We start from the raw sequence: 6987 nt of genomic DNA, 5'->3' as shown, positions 1-6987 counted from the left end.
CCTCCTCCTCCAAGTCCACTTCATTCCTCCGCTCCATCCTCTGGAGGTACTGGTACCTAGTGCCTCCAGTTTTGTAGCTTTCCTAGCGGCTGTAAAACAATACAAGCCCCTTTAAAAATAAATAAGTTCTCCAGAAGCTGGCTTAGAGTCACACATCCCCCCCCCCCCAAAAAAAAAAAAACATCCTAAATATAACTTTTTCCTCTACCTGGTTATAAATTTTTAATTATAGTTTTAGAAAGCAGATATAAATCTGATCTGTTGTGTTTAATAAGTCAACCAGAATGTCCCATCATCAGCATAATCCTCCCTAAATACCATAGTAGATTTTGAAGAATGAGCCCACTGGGCACTCATAAATGCTGTAGGGCATGTGACAAGTTATTTCTAACCCTGGATGCCTGAGAGAAAAACTCTGTGCCCTGATCTCTCTCTCTCTCTGTCTCTCTCTCTCCAGCCTTCCCTATCCCCTCTCCTTTCTTCCATCCCTCCCTTCATCCTTCTCCATTCCTCTCCCTCCCTGCCTAGAAGGTCTGGCCCACTCCCAACATAACTACCAGGTATCCAGGGAAACAGAAAACAGAATCCCCTGGTTCTCCTGTCTCACTCCAGCTGAGCAGTTGCTGAGAAGAGGAAGCCCACTGGCTCATCTGGTTTTCACCTCTGCCTGTCCTTGGGTTTTTGGACCAGTCCCCCAAGCAGGGTTATCCACTTCACACTAAAATAAGCAAGTCTCTGGTCCTGGCTCTGAGAATATCATTGTGTGCAGTTACTGCCACATAAGAGAAGCCAAGAAGAACAAAGGAAACATGAGGAACTAAGCCAAAGATTAAATTAAAATTAGACTAAAATATGAAGCTAATCTTAAATTTGATATTTAATTAGTTTATTCATGGGATGGAACCTCCTATTTAATTAGATTGGGTTAAGAATTAGGGCTGCTGTTTAGTGCAGCAATGAAACATTTGTTTACCAGTTATGAGGTCTTATGTTTTTTAATCCTCAGCACATAATAACAGGACTAATTTTCTAATATATATATATATGAGTGTCTGTATGTATGAACGGGCTCCGTGTGTATGCCTGATGCTCTCAGAGGCCAGAAAAGGGTGTTAGAATCTCTGAAACTGAAGTCACAGGAAGTTCTGAGCCATGAGTGAGGATACTGAGAACAGACCAGGGTCCTCTGCAAGAGCAGTAAGTATTCCTAAGCCACTGAGCTACACTTCCAGTTTAATCTTACTTGAAAATGAACAAGCCTGATGTGATAGTAGATGCTTATTCTCCTAACACTCAGGAAACGGAGTCAGGAGGATTGCTATATATTCAAGACTGGTGTTGGGTTCAGATTGAGTACCAAGACTCCCAGAGACACATAGCATTGTTCCAACCAGCCGTGACTAAGCGTTCCTTCTGCCCACATCGTCATAATATTTGCTGTTGTCGATTTCTTAAGGACAGCCATTCTGACCCTGGTCAAATGTTTATTAGCCATTTGTGCTTCTTCTCAGAACCCTCTTCAGATTTATGGCTCCTTTTTTTTTTTTTTTTTTTTTTTTTGTATTGGGTTGTTTGGTTTGTGATGCATTTGTTTTTAGTTTTTCAAAGGCTCAGGTGGCACATGCCTTTAATCCCAGCACTCGGGAGGCAGAGGCAGGGGGATTTCTGAGTTCGAGGCCAGCCTAGTCTACAAAGTGAGTTCCAGGACAGCTAGGGCTATACAGAGAAACCCTGTCTGGAAAAACCAAAAAAAAAAAAAAAAAAAAAAAAAAAAAAAAAAAAAAAAAAAAGACAGTGTAAGGGCTTGCTCCTTATCATAGAACTATCAGAGGTAAGTGACACTTAGTAGGTGTGGCCCAATGGGAGGTCGTAGGTCCCTCCAGGTGTACCTTCAAAGTGGATTGAGGGAGCACCATCTCCTTTGTAACAAGCTATGAGGTTAACAGATGCTTTCTGCCCTGTGTTCCCAGCACAAAGCCTAAGCAGTAGCTGTGATCAGAGCGACTGATTTCAATGTGGCTGTCTTGGAGTTCCCATTGCTATGAAGAGACTCCGTGACCAAGGCAACTCTTACAAAGACAAACATTGAATTGGGGCTGGCTTACAGTTTCTGAGGCTTAATCCATCATCATCATAGAAGGAAGCATGGTAGCATGCAAGCAGACATGGTGCTGGAGAAGGAGCTGAGAGTTCTGTATCTTGATCCCAAGGCAGTCAGAAGGAGAAGACTATCTTCTAGGCAGCTGGGAGGAGGGTTTCAAAGCCCACACCTACAGTGACACACTTCCTCCAACAAGGCCACACCTACTCCAACAAGGCCACACCTCCTAATAGAGCCATTCTCTGGCTCAAGTGTATTCAAACCACCACAGTGGCTTTATAGCATATTTCTTTAAGTTTCTTTATATTAGACAGATGACTGAAATTCCAGGACTTGAAAGCACTTTAAGTACATGAGTACTCAATATAATTTTCACCCCTTCCTCTTTGTAATATAATGCCTAGATTCTGAAACAAAGTTTGCAAGAAGCCACTAAGACATACCATCGATGTGGGAGAAAGTTGACCTTGGTGATTTGTATGGTAGAATACCCCCAGGAGCACCTCTCAGCTTTTTCCAGCAAAGATGGATGGCATCAACTTCAGTCAGAGCAAATTAACTTTCCTTTTCTAAATCCACTGAGAGTGAAGATTTTTGGTGAAGCTCACACACTGGTCGTCTCTCTTGCTGAAACCATCACAAAGAAGGAAGAATGACTGTAGTCACAGCCTGAAGTTGGATAGGCGTTTGGTGTTCTGGATGCAGACTGTATGAGAGAACCTCCTGTGAGTTGAGCTGAGGCCTCCAGACTTCCCCCATTTGTGGCCCATGGGCAAGACTCATAGAACACATTCAGTGTGGTGGGAAGATCAATGGATCTGTTCATTCATCTTTGCGTTCATCACCAGCCACCATAGCCTTAGTGTTGACTTGATACAAGAGCAGGAGCTGCAGAGAAAAGTTTTAGCTATGGTGCCTTTTTCTGGAAGCCTGGTGCCAAAGCTTGAGCACAGTTTCTCTTCTTAGCTATTTTCTTCTTTCCTTGTCCATTCCCTAGCACAGTTCACTGCTTCCTTCCTCTATTTGAATTTCTCTTGTCTCTCTATCCTCCTCTGTACCCCTGCTTTTCCTCCTTTCTCTCCTAGGTCACAGAAGGGTGCCTTTTAACATGGGTAGTTAGGCAGGTAAGGATATCTTCAGTATATCTTTCTTAGATCCAACTCTACCACTCCACATGGAAACTATAAGCCATTGAAATCAAAAGGCTAAATTCAATTGGAAAGTCCTGGCATCGTTTCTTCTCAAACCACACATCACCTGATTACAATATGTACCCGAGCAAGATGAACAGCATGCTAGGGCAGGGGTTCTCAACCTGTGGGCTGCAAACACTTTGGTACTCACATATCAGATACCCTGCATATCAGGTATTAAGATTATGATTCATAACAGTAGCAAAATTGCAGTTATGAAGTAGCAATGAAATAATTTTCTGGTTGGGGTCACCACAGCATGAGGAGCTGTATTAAAGAGTCACAGCAATAGGAAGGTTGAGAAGCATTGCTCTAGGGAGATAATGCTAATGTCTTTGAGAAATTAATGGAAAATACTCTGAGATACTGGGAATAAATAGCCACAAAGACTGGCTAAATACTACCACTTAAAGAACTGTTCAAAAATAGGGCTATTCATATAATCAAAGTGAATCTCATTTCTTTCCAGATTAAATGATTATGCACAGCGTGAGTAAGCCTTTTAACTAATTATATAACTTTCTCACACAACAGCCTTCTGTGTTTTAAGAGTGCCACTTGTTCAAAGTTGTTTCCAAGATTCTAGGGTCACAGATCATCACTGAAATTTGCATTTTAAGAATGATATGATGCTTCCTTGGTTATTTTCAGTCTTATGGGATCTGAGTACTGTGGAGTTCATGTATACTTCATCTTAAAAATCTTCTTTGGGAGTAAGTTTCATAATCAGTTTTGATCTAAAATATGATCCTGATTGTAGTTAGGATTTCAAAATAATTTGTTGAAATGGTGGTTAAGAGTCAAACAACTCTGCTTTTCAAAAAATTATGTTGTCTAGTGCTTGTAGGTTCATGTAGCTTGACTATGCTTTAGAGAAGACTTCACTTTGAGGAGGAGAGTCTAAGATCCAGTGGTCCAGCAAAGACATGTGATAAAGTCTTTCTCTTTGATGAAGGCTATTTCATATGTGTGTGTGTGCATATATATATATATATATATGTATATATATCATATATGTGTGTGTATATATACACATACACACATACTTATATATGCATACACACATATATGTTTATGCGTGTATGTGTTATGTTTACATGTATATGTGTATACATGTATATGTGTGCAGTATGTGTACACATGCATATACATATGTACATACATATACATATGGAGGTATATTGTATATGTGCATATGTATATGTAAGTATATGTGTATATGCATAAACACATATACACATATATATGTCTTGCAGCCAATTCTCAGCTAATACATATACATATATGTATGTGTGTGTATATATACATATATATATTATGATGGTTTGTGTATGGATGGCCCAGGAAGTGGCATTTTTAGGAGGTGTAGCTTTGTTGGAGTCGGTGTGTCACTGTGAGGGTAGTCTTTAAGACCCTCATCCTAGCTGCCTGGAAGCCAGTATTCTCCTAGCAGCTTTCAGAAAAAGAGGTGGCACTCTCATCCTCTGCAGGCCCATGTGTGCCTGGACACAGCCATGCTCCTGCCTTGATGATAATGGACTGAACCTCTAAACCTGTAAGTCAGCCTCAATTCAATGTTATCCTTATAAGAGTTGCTGATCATGGTTTCTGTTCATAGCATAAAACTCTAAGTCATATATTTACATATTTTAGAAATACTGAAGACTATGCCTTTTATGGATGGATTCACCAATGTACTTGAGACATGTACCTTGAGATATGTATATTACGTTTCAGTAAATGGTGAACTGTTACTAAGTTTCTATGTTTTCAGGGAACAAACCTATTTGTTTGCTCACAATTCTCTGAGTCAGAAATCTGGATTGTTCTCAGGGAGATGGTTCTCCTGCTTGCCTCTCCTGGGGCCAGTCCTGTGACTGCAGTCATGTGATGCTTGGCTGTGTCTTGGCCTCACTGGTAGTTGAGGCTACCTGCAGACTGTGGTTCTCCTGTTCCATACCATGTGACTTTGCATGCTCCATTCAGGTAGACCCAGCATCAACCAGGGTGGCCTTAAGTCAGTGTTGTATGGAGGAGATAACAGGAGCTGCAGTGCCTCTTGCAGCCGACTCTCAGACTGTCTCACAATGTCATGTCTGCTGTGCTCTATGGAAGAATACATAGTCATAATTCCCTTCCCTACCTACTTCCTGTATCTATGGGTTTGCCCATTGCTACCACTTCATATAATTAGCTTGTTATAAAATATGGCTTTTTCTGTATGGCTTCTTTCACTTAGCATGGTTTTGAAGTTCATCTAAATACTATAGCCATTTCCCAAGGAACAATATTTTACTATATGGATACACTGCGCATTATTTTTATGCATCAGTTGATAGGAATTGGGTTTGTTTCCACTTTTTGGACATTAGAAAAAGTAGAAACTAGAAACAGTGCTTAAATCTTGCCTCTTTAAGGAAGCGTTTGATTACAATTTTATGGGCTTCTTTTCAATGTTTTATAGATATGATGGAAAGTCTCATTGGCTCCCCACAGTTATTAGAAGGATGTTATTAAAACTGAAGATTATGGTGGCTTGAGAAATGGCTTAGTGGGTAAGGGTTCTTGCTTTGCAAGAATAATGAGTTTGAATCTCCAGAGCTCACATAAAATGCTGTGTGTGGCTATGCATGCCTGTAATCTCAGCATTGGTTAGACATGGGCTGATGCAGGTAGACTATGCTGAGAACTGGATCCTGAGAGCTTGTAGGACAGTTATCCTATCCAAAACAGAGAGCTCTGGGTTCAGTAAAAGACTCTGTCTGCCTCAAGGTGACAAGGCAGAGCAGTACAGGAAGATGCCAATGCCTTGTTCTGGTATTTGTGTGGCATATGCACACATGAGTGCATGTATACATGATTGTGCAGAGTGCACTTACACTGTGCATACACACCTCTCTCTCTCTCTCTCTCTCTCTCTCTCTCCTCTCTGTCTCATGCACGCACACAATGACTGGATCATGCTTCATTTTTCAAGCTGGTCCTCACCACACCCTCAGAGCTTCTTCAGTTTGTTCTCACTTTGTTTCTTTGGGTGTCTCTTGTGCGTCAGCCTCACTGGGCTTCTATCTGCTGCTCAGGCATGTGGCTGTGCTCTATTCAGGGCCTTCCAGTGTGTATTCCATCTTCTCCATTCTAATACAGAGCCCAGGGTGGGAGGGATCACTTGTGTATCCCTTTTACTGCTATATCAGTGGCATACAAAATTGTGCCTGATAGATTGATCAAATATATGTAACACGAGCAAGTAAACATGTTTCTATACCAAATGGCCGGCTCAGTCTAAATATAAACACCCGTTTTCTTTGTGTGAGTCTGGAAGTGTGCCTGTACTGTGAGTCTAATCGAGGCCGATCCAAAGTTCTGATGAGTATAGATAGGTCTTTGACCAGGTTTGTCAGTTAGACCCATTTCAAAAAACACAGATTCTATTATGTAATGCATCAGTATATTTGGTAGGGGGAAAAAAGGGTTGAAAGCCTAGGATTTATGTGAGGGAGACTGTGGGGAAACAAAGGAAATACCTGGTGATAAGAAGTTTGGGGTCAACTGATCCAAGTTTCCATGTAAGAGGGTCTTGGAGCATTTGGGTAGTTACTGGGAAATTCCAGGAAAAGGAGCTTCATGGGTAATCAACGCTTATCAGCACATACCATTTGCTGGGGTGTTCAAAGGTTCCTGATGCAATTCATT

Source organism: Mus caroli, chromosome 10 (assembly GCF_900094665.2).
Source record: "Mus caroli chromosome 10, CAROLI_EIJ_v1.1, whole genome shotgun sequence".
Lineage (NCBI taxonomy): Eukaryota > Metazoa > Chordata > Mammalia > Rodentia > Muridae > Mus > Mus caroli.
This window is presented reverse-complemented; position numbering follows the sequence as displayed.